Raw genomic sequence first — 22,588 nt, forward strand, 5'->3', positions numbered from 1 at the left:
TAAATAATTTAAATTTAAACACATAAATAAATAATTATTTACCAATTAAACAATTAATTAAATAACTCAAATTTAATCCTAATGCCTTATCCTTATAACTCTCGAAAAAGGTAGGGTTTATTAGGTTTTAATTATTCAAATTTTAAATCATATTAAAATAATAATTAAGGAGACTAGAAAAACCCCAGGTATATGTATCAATTTTCGAAAATAAGGGAGTGGTGGCTAGTGTAAAACCCTAGCAAAGTCGATTTTTTAAACCTTTAGGGTTTAATTTCCATAAACACTAATTTTGATCAATTCATTGTAGTTCACAATCAAATAGAAAACCTAATGCTCTGATACCATTGATGAGTGTTCTAGGTAATACAATTTAATATGTGGGGGAAAAACACTTAAACCTTTAAGTTCACATGTAACCAATAAAGGATCTATGCTTTCTCTATTGATAGAAACTAACTATGAATTTCAAGAAACCTTAGGAGAGAGGTTGTGAAATTGAAATTCATTTCAAATTAGGGTTACATACCTTTTAATTATTATTGCAAATAATCAAAGTAAAATCCCTCTTGAAAATCTTAGAAACCTAACACCAACGGAATGGATGCCTCTAATGGCTTGTACCCAAAACCTAGTAGCAAGAAGACTTTAGGAGAGAAGAGGCTAGAGCAAAATTTCAGCTCTATGAAGGAAAGAAGGAATGGAAGAAATAATAAGAGCCAGGGAAGGGTTTATATAGCTGAAGGAAACTTGAGGTGAAAGCTAGGGTTTTTGGGATGAGGCCCAGGTTAATTAATATAATAATCAAGCTGCCTTATCTCCTTATCCTAAGGGAGTTGATAAATCCAAGACACTTTTTAATTCATCTGCATACATTTAAGCGGAAATGATTATGTCCTTTACAAGATAATCAATTATTCAAAAAGAGTTAATTAAAAGGTCTCTTATTTCTCGATAACTAGATATTGCTTCAAAGGAAAATGACGTAAAATTCTTTTCTCCGGTCTCTAAAATCACCAAGAATCTCCCTCCCTCTATCTAGTCATCCATGGGGTTTAAAGAAGCAATGACATCCGCATGAGATCTATTCACAAGGATGCAACAATCGTCGGTCACAACTTTTTTTTTATGCTTGCGGACGCCGTCATAAGCTATTATGCCAGTTCACGAAGGTGCAACAATCGTCAAAGAAATTATTTCAGGTGGTGTAAAAGACATTCATAGAGGAAGAAAAATAAGGAAAGAAGAAAATGCTTAAGCAGATCGCTGCAGAAAATATTTTCTTCTTCACTCGCAAGAACTTCTTAGTGTTTGATAAAAAAAATCACATCATCCATCACTAGAAGACAGGAATTCCTTTGAGTGTATGGTGATTTTCCTTTTATTGTATTTTCTGATTTGAGGCAATTTGCAATGGTTTTGATTAGGCAGAATTGTTTTGAGCATAGGGTAACGATGTTGCTCACGTTTTTCACCTGTATCATCCTTGCAATTGTCACCGTAGATTTTGCCATCACTATTCTAGACCTCGACAACAACTAGTTTGCCCTCTTCGTTTTCGGTTCATGCGCGTAAGTCTCTCTTTCCCTCTTCATATCTATCTCCCTTTTGTGAACAGACGATCTGATGAAAATGGAGAATTGGAAGAACATATTAATAGTGGAGCGTATTTGTAAAGGGGATCACGAAAAGAGTAGATTGAAGTGAAAATAACGGTGGCGGAAGATGGGACTCTATAGGAGATTGTGGTTCAAGGGGACAACCAACAAATTGAATAGATGAAGAAGGCGGTTCAGGGTGAAGATTGCAGTAAAAAAACAGAGATTTATGACAGATTGTGGTTCAAGCTAATGTTGCAGATTAAAACATCGGAAAAGGACCAGCGTCTGCATATATGTCTTTTGTTATAATTGTTTTGCTACAAATCCTTTCCTTTAAATAATTAATTGTACTCTAAACATAAATGATGGGCAAAATGGTCACTTCCATTTTAAATCCAGTGGATGTATCAAAAAGTTCTATGGAAGTATCATTTCCCTTATCCTAAGCCTTATGAACGAAATTTCGAGGTCATTCCTAGCCAAATTTCCTTCACCCCATTCCTGCTTCAACATTCAATAATTAGCCAAACTGTCCCTGTACTTTTAATCAATTCAATTTATCCCAAAATTAATTCTAATTAATTTCTATTTAATTCAAAATTAATTATTATTATTTCTTGTTAATATATTAATCATATAATATATTAATAACCTATTTATTCTAATTTAATAATCATATAATAAATTTGCAATTCAGCCTCTTCCTCCAAAAGTCATTATATCCAAATACTAGTTTTGAGGGCAACCCCAAAAGGAGTTTTCTTCTAATTCAAGAATATACCAATTTAGTTATTAGCTTAGACACCTTAATCCAATAGAATCAAGTATTCGACTGTCTATGGGATCCAACGTTATCTATGATTAGCATGCACGAGTGGCTGTAGGATTGATGGCAGTTTCATAAGTGAGTACAGTTCGTAACGGGCCAACATGAGGAATGATTAGTCACTATTTAGAGAATAGATATAGGATATATGTATGTCCTAGATGCTTGGGCCTGGTGGCCAAGAATTGTATGTAAGGATCCGCCTGATTTTTTTTTGTGTCTTAGTGCCTGTCAGTTTCACTGCTCGAATTCTACATGCTTTGTGCTTTGTAGGACCCATATTGATGTGAGTTAGATATTAAATGAATATGTTAAGTTACATTCTACACAGGTTACATAATTTGAGAATGATTGATTTGACCCTATTTCGCAGCTCTCGTTTGAGTCTAACCATTGTATGATTGGGTCTTTTAGTCGAAAGATTATTTAAGTTGTGTTGCATGTTATTGTATTCATAAAGTAGTTAGCTAACATTAATAGGGGGTTTTCATCAGCTGATGGTAGGGTGAGGTAGGATCCTATGAGAGCCTAGGAAGTGTTGTAGTGTGGGAGCTACACTATCTAGCGGGCACTGGGAGTAGGGATGAGCAAAAGGACCGAAACGGCCGGACCCGACCCGGGAACCGGCTTCGGCCAAAATCAAGAACCGAACTTGCCCGAAGGTTCTACCGGTTCTTGTCGTGTCTTCAAATGTTAGAACCGGTCCTCAAAAATAGCATCATACGGTTCCGGGTTTTGCCGGTTCTATCGGTTTTTGCTGGTTCTAGTGGTTCCGGTTATATCGATTCCGGTTCCTACTGGTTCCCGGTTCCAAAAATCCACAAAAATAACGTCCCGGTCCCGGCCCGACCGGTTCCATTGGGTTCCGGTTCTGGTTCCGGCCGGTTCCCCGGTCCATATGCTCATCCTTAATTGTGAGTATTATTATGATTATGTGACTTAGAGGACTCGAAATAATTCTTGAGGAGAGTATGGATAGTGTGGAAGGTAGTATTGGGCCCATACTAATGGAAGCACTGGATCCATACTTGAATCAAGGAAAGTCACAAGGATTCTAAAGTGTTGGTTGAGGTAAGACAACATTGTTGGATTACATGACTCGTGATAGGGTTTCCATATTTGTTGATCTTCTTGTTATGGTTGTTCAAGCTGAGGATGAGTATGGTGATTGTTTGAGTTTTAGTATCCATTATAAATTGGGTTTAAACGGTGCAGACCTAGGTGATTTGCTTGATTTTGAGGTCTTGAGAGCCTTGCTCGATGGTAGTGCCACTTGAGTCGTAGTACTTAAGAAAGTAGCAATTGTTATAGCCGGCTCAAGGATTGCAATCAGAGGCTGAGTGATAGGCAGATGTATTGGAATATCATTATCTTCAACAGGGGCAAAGTTCTTCCAACTTTCCATGTTCAGAGAGAGAGAGAGAGAGAGAGAGAGAGAGAGAGACAGAGAGAGAGAGAGAAGACATGTGATTTTCGGAGTTGGGATGTAGACCTAGCATAAGGCTATATGGCTCTGGTTTTTGGTGGCAATATGGCAGTGTGGTAATGCATAAAAGGATTCTTGTGGTATGGTTGTCTTTAGATGAGATCAAGGGTCAGGGATGTTACACACTTGGGTGAACCGATTTGAGTTCGGGTTTGTTTGTAATGTTAGTTGGTGGTATTGAACCCTAAGAGGGGGAGAGCCGGATATTCTGCTTAGGGGATCAACAATTTGTTCGAGTTATGGTTGTGGAAGAATGGGTCATAGGGATTTGCGGTTTAGGTATGCGAAACTTTGGTACAAGATTTGGTATAGACGGGAGTGTAGAGCAGGTCTCTATAAGATGTATGTGTTTAGGAATGCAAGAGTCGTCTTCGCGACAAGGAGCTCGTTGTAGTCTGTGGTTCCTTTTGGAAACGTCAAGGAATAGGTCAAGAGGCGTTTGGGTCGCTTAGGTTTAGCATCAATTGCTGAGGGATTTGTCATCTAGTTGTATAGATTAATATCTATATTCTAGGTCAGGTAGTTGCTGATCAGTCAATCTGTTTTAGAGTTGGCATGTTTAGTCCCTCATGGCCTTTTTCCAGTAGTGTATTAGACCAATGAATTAGTTTTCCATGAACTCTCAATCGTTGTTCTCTTGCTACATCGTCAATAGTAGGGGTTCTTCAAAGGTTTAGAGTTGTATCAGTTGGAGTTCAATGGATACGTCAACCTATTGTCAAATCTATATACATTGTACATTTTGGTTTCTAGGTATAGGTACCCACATTGGTTGGTTGTGAAATTATTTTTCATAGCATGCTCAAGTTTGGAAGATGTCCTTGGTTATTGGAAGTTCCAATGATATGACAATGGTATTTAGTTTTCGAGGTACGACTTTGGATTTGGGCAGAATCCAATTTTGGCATGTCACGTCAGCTGGGTTGGTATATGGATTTACTCGACCAGGGTTTTGACATCATTTCAAATGGCTCTAGAAGTTTTATTGAGTTATTTATGTTTTGGTAGGATTTGTTCGGTTTCAATCAAGGTGTGGGATCTTAGTCTTCGACCATTCATGAGGATGTTTCTGTTAATGGTTGAGGTTCATCATTTCTTTAGATCTATTGGTATTTCACCCTTTGGGTAAGTTTGTGAGGAAAAATAATGCGTTAGATCCACGGTTGGTTATGTGTCTCCCCTTGGGGGTATACATTGTGGTGGTTCCCCAATTATGGTGATGAGGGGTACATGTGGACTGAGTAAGATAACATGAGAATGCTTGGTTAGTATTATTGGTATGGTTACTATTTGGGTTATAGCCTTCGAATTGGAACAAGAGTATGTCTGCCTATATCATTCTCTGGTTGTGTGCGACCATTTTTCCAAATGGTTTTGCGTTGGTATCAGCCCATGCTGTGAAAGGAATTGTGGGTGATAGAAGGTTATGGTCCATGTTGTGTTCGGTTAGCGTTTAGAGGATTGCTGATTGGCTGTAAGTCGTTCGATTGAAGTTTGAGTATCTTTAGGCCCTGTGGTGTTGACTGTGAGTCTCCAGGACACTGATGGGATAATGACAAGATCGGCAAAGTACCATAGGCTTATCATTCTATTGGCTAGAGGGTACCATGACGTATCATGGACCAATGGTTGTATGAGTCATTTGGGTGGGACTCAGTGGTCATCCGACTAAGACTCTTAGGTCTCAAATCATTAGTACTATTGACATGACTGGGTGTTAGTTCATTTTGGGAGACATGAGACTCAGTAGCTAGCTAGTTTTGATCATGTTGATAGTAAAAAGTTGTTGTGAGTATTAAATATGCATCAAAAGTTTCTTACTGAATGTCTACATCATGAACCCTGTTTGCTTGTTAGCTGTTTATAGGAGTTGGGTTATCAATGTTAGGTATCAATTCAAGAATCTCAAGTCATGAAGTTCGTCATAAATTCCTCAAATGTTTTGTTAGGTGGGAATACACCTGAGTTGATGAGGGATTTGGATGTAGCGTGAGAATTTTTGGATTGACCATCATTATAGCCGTGGGAGTAGCGGGTCGTGAAAACTTATCGAGAAGTCAAGTGTGTATACAAGGTTTTCGGTCAAGATTTGTGGAATTTGGAATCTGGGGAAATTCATGATCAGGATGTTTTGAGTATTCTTTTTGTATGGTTGGGTGGTGTTCCTACTCAGGGAACTAGGGGTAAGTATGATGTTTGGATGATCTTCGGCCCTAGGGTATGGTTTTTGAAATTTAGACTGATGGGTTCCCATCTCGGGGAGTATATTATCGGATTTGGTTTGTAGTTGTAGTTCTCAGAGTTCCTAGTTGGAGTGGTTTTCTATAGAAGTGGTGTCATGCAATTAGGGAGAGAAGGAAAAATTTGTGGTTGATCATTTTCAACTTGTTGCATGGGTCGTTGGTTGACAGTTGTGGGTTCCAGAGTGTTCTCTCAAGTTTCTATATAATATGCCTTGGCGTCAAGATAGTTAAAGAGAGTCTACGGAGATGTTGATGTTGCTTCAGAGATCTTAACCAAGACAAATTTCGAGGACGAAATCCAATGTAAGTGGGGGAGAATTGAAACATCCTGTTTCGAGAAGTTCTTATTTCAGTATTGTGGACAATAAATGGATCAAATGGAGGCCTTGAGCTTCAATGGAATGGATTTTAGACTCTATTGGAGGTATATGATTTTAGACAAGTGATTTAAACCTTGGATTGTTTGGTGGAAGCTGAGGGATAAAATAGGAAAGGTTATGTTTCTAGCTTCTTGCATAAATTAAGGATTTTAGTTTGAGATGTTTTTAGTTATAAGTATCAAGATAGAACTGTAAATCTTGTCGATACCTTTCCATGGATATAAAGACCTTCGAAAACGTAGTTGAAACGGACAAGTTATGGTTGTTTGAAGTTAAATTGGAAAAAGGGAGTCTAGCAGCACGTTGGGTGTACACTAGCTAGTACACTGGGTGAATTAAGTTGAAGGAATGCATTTTTAGGGATTTATGTTGGGTAACTTTAGGTACGCTGGGCATACCGATGCCTAGTAAATACCCAATTTTCATGTTTTTAAGCCCTATTTAAGGTCTCTAATCCCTTAGGGGTCCTCCTTATCATGAGGCTCCACCCACTTGAGCCTCTAACTCGAAACCCTAGCCTCCTATCACTTATTTTGAGCCTTGGCATCATTTATGAGCTTATTTATGCATTATAAGGTGGGATCTTGAAGAAAAAGGTAGTGGGAAAGTTTATGGAAGAAGGATTCAAGCATAGATCCAACAAGATTACATCATTTCTAAGTTAAAAGCTTCAAACTTGCTCATTAGTTTCATGGATCTTGTTAATTTTCATATTTGTCACTGTTTGGTCACTTCAGTGCATAAAATTTAGATCTTGAAAGTTTGTGACCTTGTTATGGATAAAGTTGGAAGCTTTATCCATCTAAACATCATATTTGATTCAGATTTGAAGGTTGGAGACTTGGACTCAATGAATTAAATTAAGAAGGATGCATTTTTGGTCCCTTTGAGACTTAAAGACTAGATCTTGGTTATTTGGACCATCCTAATGGATAAAGTTGGATTTATCCATTATGGAGCTATTAGGAACCATAAAAATGTGATATTGGTCTCTTTCTTCACTACTAAAAAAAACAGCCTTTTACGACGCTCATTACGCGTCGTAAAAGGCTCAGATGATGCGCAAATGCGCGTCAAGGAAGGCCCTGTCATAAAGAGATACGACGCGCATTTACAACGTGCAATTACGACGTGCGTTTACGACACACAATGCGTATCAAGGAAGGCCCTGTCATAAAGGAAGACGACACGCATTAGCGTGTCGTAACCTTACGACGTGCGTGTTAATGACACGCAATGCATATCATTAAAACCCCTGTCAAGAAAGGCCATGTCATAAATGAAGATGACACACATTTTTGCGTATCATAAATATAAATGTTTAAAAAAATATATATTTTTATATTTATTAATTTTTAAATTAAATTTGCCTTTACTGTCTCATAATAGAAATAAAATACCATATAAAAAATACAATCCATTGCATAAAATTTAATGTCATACAATTCTATTTCTTACAATATATAAATTTGCGTTCATCTAATCTACTATGTGTTTCATACTAACAATTGAAATGAAGAATGCAACACTTGCATTTGCAGCATCTTATCTCTTTCAGCTTTAGCTTTCTTTTCCTCTTCTAACTCCAGAGCTATTCGCTTTCATCAACCCTGTAAACACAACACAAAATCACGTGTCATTTTCATTCTACTTTAGAAATTTCAGCAGTGAAGTTAATGGATTCTGAAGAAGAAAACTTTGTTCCACTAAATTTAGCAACTTCGCTGAACTTTTCTACACTTGGGAACTTCATAACAGATAGTCTAAACCCACGTAAATCAAAATTTAATGTCATCATAATGTAAGGAACTGCAACATGAACTAAATTCATTTTAGTTTATGTCACGAAAATGAGGAGGGAGGATAGGTTGTTCACCCAAATTCATGGCAAGAGAACTGGTGAAAAGGAAATCCGAGAAAGTAGTCATGATGAACAGATGCTTGATCTTCTGCAGGTCCATGCCAACTAACTTCATTGGTCACTTTCAAATGGCCTAGATCAATTTCCAAGAAACTGCATCCATGAAAGAAACACTGAGAAACCATTTTCAAAAGATGTTAATGCAAAGAACCTTCAATAAGTAATTATAGCATCCCCATACAAACAACTAACTGAATGAGAATGACATCTTTAAAACAAGTGCCATTGTTGCTATTGAAACACTATTCTGGACAATATTTATAGTAGAAACCATATACATATCCTTATCTATTTATAGTAGAAACTATATACAACACCAACCACTCCAGTTCTCTCCTTCATCACTCACTGTCAAATTAACATGATAACTTTTGATTTACCAAAAACACAATCACTAAACCCCGACCAAAAAAGTTAATAATAAAAGCACATACAAAAAAGGGCTACGTGATGATGGATCCCTACATATTCAAGCACATGAGATGAGATGCAATCAACATATTTAAGATATAAATAAATAAATAAAATAAAAAACTTACCCACCAGCACAGATTACAGGAAACAGTCTTAACAGCAACTGTAAAGGCAACGACATGGAAGAACTCAAAGCCGAAGACAAATCCCGTAACCCAGGACTCTTGCCTCTGATTCCGTCTTTCCAATCCCGGAATCCCGCCTCTAATTCCCTTCCTTATATTCGCTTTACTGACCGGGCCCTCAGCTCTGGAAACAACCATTCCAATTGTAACCCCACTTATTTGTTGCTCAATCTCATGCATCTGCTTAATCAAATCACTGGCAAACGTAACCCGTGCGATTTTCCTCCCTCTCACTATCACTGAAAGATGTTTTTTTTCCCTTGAAAACAAACACCTGCAAAAACAAAATATGTCAATTTTGTAGATTTTTCTACAATATTGTAATAGGAAATTTGACGGAACCCACAAATGGAGAATGAATGTAAACTATTTCTCAATAGATTCATCTGTTCCAAGAATCACACTTGTAATCCAAGCTAGACCCTCCATTTCTGCAGGACCTGCAGCCAGACTCTGTACACATTAACATAACACATTTTTTTTATTTTTAAATATTGTTATTTAAAAAAAAAAAGTAAACATTTCACCTAAAAAATTATACTATAAGGATAAAAAACCAAACCTGGATGTTGTAACCCTTTCTGGATATAACTCCGGTGACCAGGTTGAGAATCTCAGTCGGCCAATCCAACACATAATATAACTTGGTATGTTGTTTAGTTGTTTATAAGAGAACGATACTGTTTTCAACTCCACCCCTTCAAAATCTGTTCAAGTGAATATGCAATGGATCATTTACATAAGCAAACATATCATTTATATTACTGTTATTGTTATATAGGACATTCCAATTCTATCCAATATAAAGAACAACATAAATCAATTCACACCTTTATTATTCCCTTTTCTGTCTTTTGGAGACCTTTTCCACCACAAAACAGCCAAGATTATCAACACAAGACACAACCCCGCAATTGAAAAACCAACATACTTAATTTTGGCTATCTTCTTCCCAGGAATCGAAGAATCTGCACAAAAAAAAAAAGTTTCCTAATGAACATCAAAGTAATAAATCACACAAGAATATCAACAGCACAAAAGTTTATTATAAAGAAACTGGTTTCCAAAATGCTTTCATTAAACAGATAGGAATATTTACTCACATGGGTTAACAGAGATAGCCGATACGAGGGGCCCATAATGCCCTCTTTTGGGAAAATATGTTGTCTCTTTACCAGCCCAATAAAAGCGTATCTCTAAGATGTTATTTGTCACACTTGCATTGAAAGGAAGAACAACTGGAATTTGTGTTCCAACCACATCTTCTATAATAAAGTTCTTTTTCATAAGTTGTCCCTGAATCACATCCAGTCCCGATCACAAAGTTAACATGACACAATAAGTAATATTTCTCATGATTAAAACTGTAGAAAAGACTCTAGAAGGTTTACCTGATTTGATGGAGCAATTTGGTATGATTATGTGTTAATCCCATAACTTGGCATATAAGACTGATTACTAGTACCACTACTACCAGCTTGTTGCTTCTATATCACAGACAAACAAAAAAATTTCAAGTATTCTTTATTTTAATATCATGTGTTCAAAGTTAGAGTGTAAAGTTGTGAAATTTAACCATTAAATTTGTGTTGTAAGAGTGGACATATATGCATTCAACAAAGTGATTTGTGATCTGATTAAAATTAATCACAGGTCTGCAAGATCAACAGAAATCATAAACACAAAGGTAATTTAGTTGAATGATCAAATTATTAGAGAAAGAAAGGGGGTTGAAGATGGAAATTATACTTGATACCAAAGACCACTAACTGCTTTTTCCCTTGAAAGCCCTTCAGTTGACCATGAACTCGAACATACATTCCCTCACTAGATTTTCAGAAATAAAAGAAGAGAATGTCAGAGTTGTGCTCTCTCTAACAGCATATTCACCATCCGATGACCAAACAATCTCCAATGCAAACCCAAAGGACCGGTTTCTCCATGCCAACACCCAAAATCAATAGAATCCCCAAATTAGATTCAAACCCTAACAAAGTTTGAATTAATGAAGAGAAAAGTTAAATTAAAAACAGAGGGAAACAAAAACATAAGAAACTAACCCACTGGAATTGATGAGATCTCGCCAATTTGGGGAAGAAACTTTATGAGGATCATAGAAGCGAAGAATAAAGAAAGGGCGAAGATAGAAGGAGACAACGAGCTAAGGCGGTATACGACAACAACGGGCTTCATCATCTTCTTCCACCTCTCGACAGTGTGTGATTCGTGGCGATGACATGACTGTCTTTCAACGGAAGTTTTGGCGTCCGATTGACACAGCTGAGCTTCAAGATCGACTTCTCGTGATTTGCAAGAGCCATCGCTCGAGTCTGATTAAGCTTCGATGTGCCTCGATTACATTCACAACTCTACAGGATTTAACGGAAGAAGACGAGTGAGGAAGGAAGGAAGGAGCGTTGATAACTAGGGCAAGGCGGCAGTCAATGTCGGGAGGGCCGGGGGAAGGAATGAGCATCAATAATTAGGGAAGAGGGAAACAAAAGTGGAGGATAAAAAAGAAGGCGGGGTTTTTAATTTTTTAGGATTTCATTTCCCCCGCTATCAAATTAAGGATGAACGCGCGTTCTATTAAATTTGTAAAGCGACAACTTTAGACGACACACATTTTATTATAGGTGCCCTCCGTGTTTTTTTTTGTTTAGACACTAATTTTAGGGCACGCAAAAACGTGTATCCTAAATCCTTTAAATTTTGGAAGAGATAACATTATATTTTGGACACACACATTTGTGTATCATTAATCACCGAGTGTCATGTTTTGTGCTTCGTAAAAGACTGTTTTTCTAGTAGTGCTTCCCTCAATGCAAGAGTTATGATCCCTTTGTTTGTGTATTAAGTTAAGGTTTTAGCTTTTGGACCTTTTCTAGCCATGGAACGTCATAAAGGTGGAAACTTTACTAGTCAAGACAGTTTTTTAGGGCTATATCCAAGTTTGGATGGAGAGTCCTTGAGAATTAAGCACTTAATGAGGAGAGTATAGTACAAAGGGTATGTTGTGTGTACTGAGTTAGAGTCCCGTGTTTTTGGATAAGTCTCGACTATGCTCAGTGTAGAGACTATGTACGATGGGCATACTCAGTTAGTTTGACCTTATTTGACTTTTTGTCATTTTGACTTTGATCTCTGACAAAGAGTTTGACCAAGTTTGACTTAGGGGGCATTTTCACGTACATAACGAAGGCTTGATCGTGCACATCCTTTATTTTTTAAGAAATTTATTTTTTTGGATAATCTGATTTGTGACTTTGACACTTTGGAAACTATGTTTTGTAAACAATTATGTTTTTGGTTGTTTTTGAAAAATGAGAATTTCACCTTGATTTTTGAGATGTTACATCTAATTTCATTTATCTATTTGTTTTTCTATTAAATATTTCTAATTTATTGTGTGTGTCTACATATATATATATATATATATATATATATATATATATATATATATATATATATGCTAGTGAGTTTTTAAGGGCCATGTTGAGCACGACCCTTGAATGATAATTTTGGAAATTTAAAAAGTAACATGCGACATATTGGAAGTATAATGTATTATTAAGACAAATAAGAGTAAAATGCCATTATCGGGAAGATGATAAAACGTAGAACACTTTATGATAAAAAAAAATTAGAACTACAACTCTACAACTTACATAAATGAAAATAGATTGGTATAATACACCAACAAAATAAAACTACGTTGCTATTTTCTGTAACTAGCTATTATATATTGCATAAAGCAAGTAAGTAGTACACTAAGGAAAGAAAATAACCTGTAGACATGGTATGATTGAAAGTGTACATATGCAATAAATTAAAATACATCGAAACATACTTGGATATCCAGAGAATATTTTAAAAAAATGATTATAAAAAGGGACACAAATAGAATTATGTTAAAAAATCAGGTTAACTGACACAGGGGTACCTGTTTCAAGCTCACTATCGGGCCTTCTGTGACATCCATATAGGGTAAACCAAATTACCTATTGTACTTAACATTTCTATCTGCATAGAGGGATATGCATTTCATTCTTTAGGCTATGTTTCAATTCTAGTTTATACATAAGCAGATGTTTCTAAGGCTAAGAGAACATACCTAGAGATTAATAATTCGACCATGGTAAAAGGGGAGGTCCAATACATCAAATATTCCAGTTTTAATGAACTCAAAATCACCATAGTTGCAAAATTTTGGAATATGTGGTGCTATTTTGAGGGCATAAGAGGTAAGGAAACATCAAGTAGCATTCAAATAACAAGAATAAAATGATAATGCGTGTTTTAGTTATTTAAGCTTTTACTTTTTAAATTTTAAATTACAATGTCTATATCCAATTACAAAAAATTTAGAATAGATCAAGTAAAAGGTAAACAGGGAAAAATTGGTTTTAAGTGGTTAAAGGTATATTTAATCTTCCTTACCTGGGTTGGAACCAGAAGCTGCGCAAAAGAAAGAAGAATCGTGTGAAACCTGATGGATGCAGTTGGAATTTACACCATGTTCCCGAGTTCAACTTAACGAGAGAAAGGAAAGGAAATGGACGGAACTGAGAAGAAAGTAAAAGAAATTAGTGTTCCTGAGTTTCGTTAAAGGAAGGAAGTGGAGGGAAGTGGAAGGAAATAAAAGGATCATTTTCACTCTTAACTTTCCTTCTAATTTGGAAGGATTTGGAGACAAAGAACAAAAATTTTAATTTTCTTTTCACTTCTCTCCAACTCAGGAACACAAAAAAAAAATCTTTTCCTTTGCTTTCCATTCTTTTCTTTCCTTACATTCTTTCTCTTCTTTGTTAAAACTCAAGAACTAGGCGTGAGGCATATGAACCTATCAGACAACTTCTTTATTTCCAACTTTTTCCTATGGTAAAAAAACGGAGCTCAATCAACAAAAAATTGAAATATGAGGAGAAGCAGGTGGCGTTTGAGGGCGATGTAATTGTAACATTCACTGGAATTTAATATCACAAAATACACAAATCAAAAGAAACTATTTTTATTAATCAAAGATAATAACAACCACAATTATAGAAAGCCTAATATCTAGTTGGTTAATTTAAATATTCATAATCATCATAAACCCATCAAGTATACAAAGTGGTGAATGTAAAGTAAAGTACAATAGAAAAGAAACTCGCACCTTGTGTCTATGAATACGATTCTTCTAATTCAACAACAAATTGTATAGTGATAAAGGGCTTGTTGCAATCATTCAATGACAATATAATGAACTTGGTCTAATGTAAAGTAAAATTCTATTCCTTCTTGCATTCGAAGCAAATTCATAGGAGCTTGTTTTCTCTTGTCAATCTCTCTTGATAATGAAGGTATCTGGATTATTTCAAGACTTTATTAATGGAGGTGGCCTGCTCCAGTGAAATCAAAAGGGCCAGTTAGGAAACAATAGAAAGAAAAATAAAATAAAATTACAAGCACACAATAAAAGGATTACATATAAAAATCAACATTTGGTGTGAAGGATTGCATATAAAAATAAGTTGAAGTTTAACCATCAATGAACTGAGACAATTGAGGGAAGTTATGAAATGTTCATTAACAGTTTAGATGTAGAATTGAACCAAACAGTTGGTATGCATACAACAACAACAACAACAACAAAAGCATGGAGGTAAATGATCTGATACATTCTATACTATTTTATAAGAATAACTTAAATGTTTGTACATGTTTATATTTGTGTTTACTTTGTAGTTCAACCCACCAATCCCTGTGAAAGGTAAAAAAGCATAAATAGAATTATATAAGAAAAAGATCAGGAGAAAGGGGGATTTGCAGGATCCTATTGAGAGCAAATGGTGGAAAAATCAGATTACAATATTAAAAGTATTGAATCAAGTCCCATTGGTACTTGCGAAAATACATGGGGCATATATTCACTCATTCTAAAGAAAATAATGAGAAGAAGTGATTGTAAGATATAGAATAGATCGCACGTACTGCCTAAGAGAGCGATGATGGTCCAAATGAATCGTTGCCTCTAGTGGGAAAGAAGAAGAGAAGGAGACAGTTTGTGTCTAATTAAAAGACCTAATTTAACGAATGCGTATGGATTTGTCGATAGGTAAATTGAACTTTTTGTAATAAAGAGAGAGGATCATAGAAAAAATGGATATTACCTGGTATATAAGGACACAGTGAATCGAGTCAAGAAGTGGCAGTGCTAATCGAAGGGCATTTGGAAACCACATGTTCGATTAGATGTTGACTCAGGCAACAATAAGAAGGATCAGTGACAAGCAACTTAAGGGGAGGGGGGAACGCCACCGGGACAAGAAAATGATGGGTTTTACACAAAAGAACATTCCTATGTGCTCATACAAAAACCTAAAGCTTGGATCTGGGCTTCTCTATTGTACATGCAATTCATCCAATACTTGAAACCCTAATCTAGCATACATTGAAATCGAAAAGTACAATAAACTACTTTAGATGATACCTTTCAATGGTTTTAAGAATCCTGTGATCTTCAAGAAGCTTAGTGTCACAAGTATAACACCTCTAATGGCTCACAAACACCACAAGCAAAAGAATGATGTAGAGGAGAGAGGATGAGAGGCGAAAATCAGCTCCAAGCTTCCAAGGGATCAAGTGGCCGATTTTGCTAGCCATATGGGTCCTTATATACTTAAGCTTCTAGGGTTTCAATCAAAAACCTAATTGGATGACTTAGGCCCTAAGTAACTTGAGAACCTTCCGGAATAAGGCCCCTATGGCCGAAATTAAGATGGACTCATCCTTAATTTCATTTAGGCCTTGATCCATAAGGATTCTTAGTCCAAAATCAACTATCACACAATTGACAGTTCTAGTCCCCTTTATTTAATTAATGTCTTTTAGCCACAAAATTAATTCTTAATTAATTATTGTCTAATATTAATTAAACTATTTGATTTCTCTTTTAATATATTATTCATATAATATATTAATAAACCATAATAACCTCTCTCTTCATAAATCATCCTATCAAGTTGCTTTGGTGAAGGCAACCCAAAAGGACCATGCACAACCGGGTCAAGTACATACCAAATATAGTTATGGGCTTAGACACCAATTCGACAGTCTCCCAACTGGATAAGTCTAGTAACTATAGTGTATGTACAAACTGATTAGCAATCGTAGCTCTCAAAGACGCTGTCGAACTCTGATCTTATCAGTAACCTGTCCTTTAGATAAGGGATCGTGTAGTCCTCCGTTCTAGACATTGTGCAGACAATTACATGGAACATAGTCATACTTATTGTCCATCAGTTTGTTTCTCGATCTCTGATTCGTCTGACATAGAACTTAATTGAACACATCAATTCAGTCCTGACCGGGCCCGACACATAAGTCAAACTAAATCATCGAGGGCCCCAGATATCACTTTTACCCTCTTACGATAAAAGGAACAGATAAACTTCGACTTATATGCATTTACCATTCACTCATCAAATCATGCATAACAATGCGTTTTAGAACATCAAGTTACTGATGCGTTTACGCATTATCAATGCACAACCAACTTGCAAACAATAAACCGTATATCTAGGTTTTAAGACCATATGATATTATCGTCTTGCGATCACTCCTGATAAATTCCATGAAGTGATGCCAGCAAGCGCGGGTTTAATCCAATGCTAAAATCATATTAATAAGCACTCAGGAACGTTGCAGCAAACCTTTTCTATGTCTAATACACTTTAGACAATCTACAAACCAATTCATGACAAATTTCTTTCATACCTACTCCCAAAGTATGAGCGACTTTGGAACGTTCGAATAATCTTATTATTCAGGAAATCAAAACATGCAAAGTGAAACAATAGGTAAACAATCAACATAAGACAGTAACTTTACTTATAAATGACACTCCTTTATTTAATCATCAAATGTCAATTAAATTTATCTATTACACGTTTCGAAACTATCTAATCAAAACTAATATCGTCCTTCAGCCCGATGCTCCTAGCGTGCTGCAAGTGCTTGAACCTACTCAGTCCCTTCGTGAGGGGATCTGCTGGGTTATCCTTCGATGATACCCTCTTTACTATGAGGAGTCCCTCTTCCACTCGATGTTAAATAAAATGATATTTCCTGTCGATATGTCGAGATCTGCCGTGATCCCTCAGTTCCTTGGTCAAGGAAACCGCTCCTTCATTATCACAGAAAATTTCCGTGGGCTCCTTGATGGTTGGCACAACTCCAAGGTCTCCGATGAATTTCTTCAACCATATTGCCTCCTTGGACGCTTTGCTCACCTCTATCTACTTTGATTCGCACGTTGAATCAACTACAGTCTCCTGCTTGGAACTTTTCCAAGTTACTGCTCCTCCATTTAGGGTAAAGACCCAGCCCGAATGCGAACGGTAGTTGTCCCTGCTGGTCTGAAAACTGGCATCTCTATACCCTCGCACCCTTAAGTCATCACTCCCATCGAGGACTAGAAACCATTCTTTGGTCCTCCGAAGGTACTTAAGAATATTCTTGACTGCGGTCCAATGTGTTTTGCCATGGTTCCCTTGATATCTGCTGACCATGCTCAAAGAGAAGGCCATATCAGGGCTAGTACAAGTAATAACATACATGATCGAGCTACGGATTAGCTACGAACTTTTCTTATTTTCGGTTTTTCGGGCACCAAACTTCGTTTTTTTCGCATTGTTTTTCTCACACATCTATTTTACATGATTATCTATATTTTCACCAACTTATAGATATTAATATTGTTCATAAATTCGTGGGCACATTCGAGATCAATTACTCGTTTTCACGATGACTACGGTGGTGGTGGTGGTGATGGTGGTGGTGGTGATGATGATTATGATGATGATGATGATGATGATGATGAATGATGGTGATGCTTATTGTGTTAGTGCTGGTGATGGTGATGATGATGACGGTGATGATGATGATGATGATGATGTATACGTGTTTGTGAGATGTATGTGAACGTATTAATAAGCATTATAATGTTAAACCATTAAACGAATATTAGCTACGAATTTTTTTTTTTTACTTTGGATTTTCCGGCGACCAAAGGTCTTTTTTTCTTCGTTTTTTTCACACTTTTATTAGTTGTTCGTATCTTAAATATGTAAGAAAATTTATCAAAAAAAAAATTAAGACCCGGATAATAATAATAATAATAATAATAATAATAATAATAATAATAATAATAATAATAATAATAATAATGGAAATAAAAATAATAATAATAACTATAATAATAATAGAAATAATAATAATAATAATAATAATAATAATAATAATAATAATAATAATAATAATAATAATAATAATAACAACCAAATTGGGATTGGTCAAAAGCTATTGTAGACGAATAAAGTATGGATATGGCATTCCCGGCCAGTTGGTAGTCTCCTTGGTTGTATCTATAATAGACGAGAGTTCGAGTCCCATCACCCTTTTTTTTGGGATTTTCGATTTTAGGGTTTCACAATACTTTTGTCTGCCTCCATTTAGCGGGATCCATCGACGAAATTTTTTATTCTCCCGCTTCTCTCAGTCTCCCTCCCTGATTCGTTTTCTCTCTTCTCTCTCACTGTTTCCTACTCGCACCTCACACTTACACCCCCTCTCGTCTTCGTTTTCATCGGAGCTTACTCCGTCGGAGTTCCATCTTACCATCGCTGCTGGCATTGTTGTACATAGAGATCGTTTTTAGCCCCGGTCATCTCTCGTCGCCATCACCAAATCCGTATATCTTCATCACCGATTCATCGTCGTGCTTTTTAGCTCCGGTCATCTACTTGCCGTCGCCGTCATCGGCTTGCCATCGCCATCTTCTGCTTGCCATCGCCATTATCATCATTATCTCAAGTAAGCCTTTTTTGGTTTAATTCCACTTAGGTTTTCGTTTTGGGTTAGGATTGATTTCGATTTAGACTTTGTTTTGATTTTGGGTATGTTATGATTTTGGGTTCAGTTTGATAATATAATTCAAGTAAGCTTTTGTTGTGTGTTTTTAGGTACTGAAAGGGACCTTTAAAAATTATGTTGTAATGGAATTATCAATCTTATTGATAAGATGTCTATTGTTTATGTTACATGTTTGAGTAGTTAATTTTTATAGTTATAAACCATTAATCGGTCTTTTTTATGTCAGTTTTTTGAGATGCGATTTGCGAAGACATGAAGCCATCAGAGCCTTGGATATAATATAAAAGAGCTGGTCAACAGGTCCCCTCTTGATTCATAAATTTCTTTGCAAGCTAGTATAGGGTAGTATTTGGTATGATTGAGTTAAGGAGAGAATTTAACATGAATGAGAAATTTTAAAGATTGACTTTTGATTTGTGGTTTTAGTTAAGTAATTAGTACTTTGGAAAAATGTACCACATTGTAGCAATGTACTTTCAGTAATTTTAATAGTAAAACACATAGTTGCATTGCGTGGGGTCCAGAACCTAGGTCAAATCAAAAGCCAAAGGACCCAAAACATCCTTGGGAGGTATAATATTGCATTCTTTTATGCCACTGTTGTACATGACGTCTTTTTAAGAGAATCTCTACACTAAAACATACTTATTTATTGTAGTGCACTGTGTCTTGTGTTGTAGGTGGTTACAATTCTTCATTATCGAAACAGAAGGAAAATGAAGGGTTGGATATTAAAAGTTAAGTATATTGTTGTAAGTATTATAAAAAAAAATGCATTGTTATAATAAACTAAAGTACATTGCTATTATTGTTTAAGTATTGAATTGTGTTACAATTTTTTTAGGTTGATAGGTTGCGTGCACAAGTTTCTACCATGGAACAACAACAAATGAAAAAACAAATGGAAATGGTTATGTGGATGATGAATCTGTCTGGAAATCAACCCCGTGCTACCCCTGATAATCCACCTAAGGACAATTGATAAGTATTTTGGAACAATTGAATTTGTAAACACTTGATATTGTTTGTTTGTTTTGTTAGTGCTTACTTTTGTATTGTATTTTGGACAATGGAATTAAATGTGTCAAATTGGTATTAGGGACGTTTTTTGGTGTATTTTATATGGTTTTTGGGACAAATCTGAATTGAATGTGGTATTTGACAAAAAATTGGAAAATTTTAAATTATTTTTTTTAAAAATAAAAACGAAGTTAGCTACGGATCCCCGTAGCTATATACTTCTGTAGCTATTTAACTTCGTACCTATTCTGTAGCTATTCAATTCTGTAGCTATTCTGTAGGAAATCTATAGCTATTTATTTCCGTAGTTATTCCATAGCTATGGTAGCTACAAAAAATTCCATAGCTATTCTATATCTATAATTTAGCCATAGTCTATTATGCTACAGACATTTTTCCATAGCAATTCCGTAGCTATGCACTTATAGGTACGGAATAGCTACGGATTATACTGTAGCTATTGTATCAGTTTTCTAGTAGTGACTTGAGATTTCTTGGGTTGTGTATAATCCATCCTTGAAATCCCTCCACTCATATTTGATCAATTAACATGTAAGCTTGGTAGGAGTTTAGCTTATAGTTGTAGTTTGGCATAGAAATTGTTGCTCCAAAACCTTGGTTGGAGCTTCACTTAATTGGGTCTTTGCAATCCTATATGAAAGTCCTAGTTAAATTTATAAATTCTGGAAGTATGCTCATTTTGGTGTATTTACAAATGTCTCTTAGTGTATATGCAAAGGTGAGTGTCAAAGTGGTATGAAAGAGCTTAGAAGATATGCAAACCGGGTAGACAGCAATCTGACCCGTTCTTGAAAGTTCTTCTATGGAAAATTAGACCAGAATTGGACAATGCTCAACAGATAATGAATTTTAGGAAATTTAATATAGTTTTTAGAAAATCCAATGTCAGATCATTTGGATCTGTCTAACTTGAGTTATATTCAAAACAATGAGTGGGGGTCAAGCTGAGAAATTGTAGGGAAATACCTATTCTACCCCTGTTATATAAAAGAATCTAGAAAAATCACGAGGAGTTGGATTAATGATCCGTAAATTCTAAATGTTTTCATTTTGAGTCTAGTTTGTCCATGAATTTTTCCAGGACCTGTTGTTGTTTCTAACTTAGGTGACAATTGTCTTTTTCACAAGCTGGTCAGAATTTAGTTGTATTGATAGGCAGTTTTGTAAAAATCATATAAAATTGTAGAAAAATCGTTTGGACCTTCAAAAATACATTATGAAAAGCTAAAAGTATGAGCTTATGAAATATGAAATAAAAATGGAAGTTATATAGGTTTAAAGTGATCTAAAACAGCTCTAAACAGGTGGTTGTTTGGGTCCAAAACTAGGAATTTTACTTACTAGTTGATTTTTGTGTTTGGGTTATAAATTTGTCATCTTTGGTACTGTAGAACTCCATTAACCTTGTTATTTGAAATTTAATAAGGCCACGTGTGACACTTCAACCAATACAAGACTTGAAGTGTGAGTTGGTCACATCTTTAGTAAAGGTGAGTCAACTTGTGGTTTTAAAAGTACATTGTTAGGAGTATCCCATATCTTAGATGGATTGGGATGAAACTAGTTATCTAGGATGCATGTGCCCTTTTTTGATAATTGAACGTTATGCCATTATTGTTGAAATGTTTTCTGTGTAATGATATCTAGGGTGTTGCATGCTAGACTCTTCTTTGTTTGGTGTGAGATGTGAGTTAGGGTCACGCTAGATCGAGTGAAGTGTATGAACATTATGTCATGTGAGCATGTTAATTCTTGTTTGAAAATATTTGTTTAAAATGTTTTAGGAAAAGAATGCTAGTGTTGTATCAAATTAATAGATATGTTGTGTATGAAAGTGGTGTGAGGTGTAAAATGTAATAACTTCATAAAATTACATGTTTGCATGAAAATAACCCTTAAAGAGGTAATATGTTAATAAAAGAAAATTCATAATATTACATGATTACTTGAGAGGGTAAAAGTGTAACTATTTATTTAATTAATTATTAGTAAATTAAAAGGGGAACACACTAGTCGGGCGAAGGGTAGTAACCTAGTTATAGTTATATACCAAATCCGGATATTATGATGGCCTAGTGGGTTGAAAGATACCTATGGGATAAAGAGCTTAAGCCAAATTTGACGCCAACTGGATTTTTTAGACAACCACTCGACACATGGTATTGGTACACCTTGGTATACTGGGACTGGAGTGATGTTGGTCAAGCGGTGGGACGAGTGCAAACATCACGTGGGATTTGGGAGGTTTATTTGTTGGAACTGGCACCGCTCGTACCAGTCCTTAACGACAACGCATGTACATGTATGTGCACATTCGGAGTAGCAAACGCAACGCACCAGGAGCAATGATTACGGGTGAGATTCGCGCCTCACTTAGTGCATTGGGTCGTTCCGGTCACGTTAGTAGTGAACGGGGTCATGCTTTTGGGTTTTTGCGGTGAATAAATAGAACCTAACTAAGAGGTAATACTTTAATAATTATAGCGGTGAGCAGTGAGTAATTATTATTGTAAAGCGGAGAAACAAAATATTATATGTCACACCCCCAAACCAGAACGGCGGAAACGTTCGGGGGC

Source organism: Lactuca sativa, chromosome 4 (genome assembly GCF_002870075.4).
Source record: "Lactuca sativa cultivar Salinas chromosome 4, Lsat_Salinas_v11, whole genome shotgun sequence".
NCBI classification, from domain to species: Eukaryota; Viridiplantae; Streptophyta; class Magnoliopsida; order Asterales; family Asteraceae; genus Lactuca; species Lactuca sativa.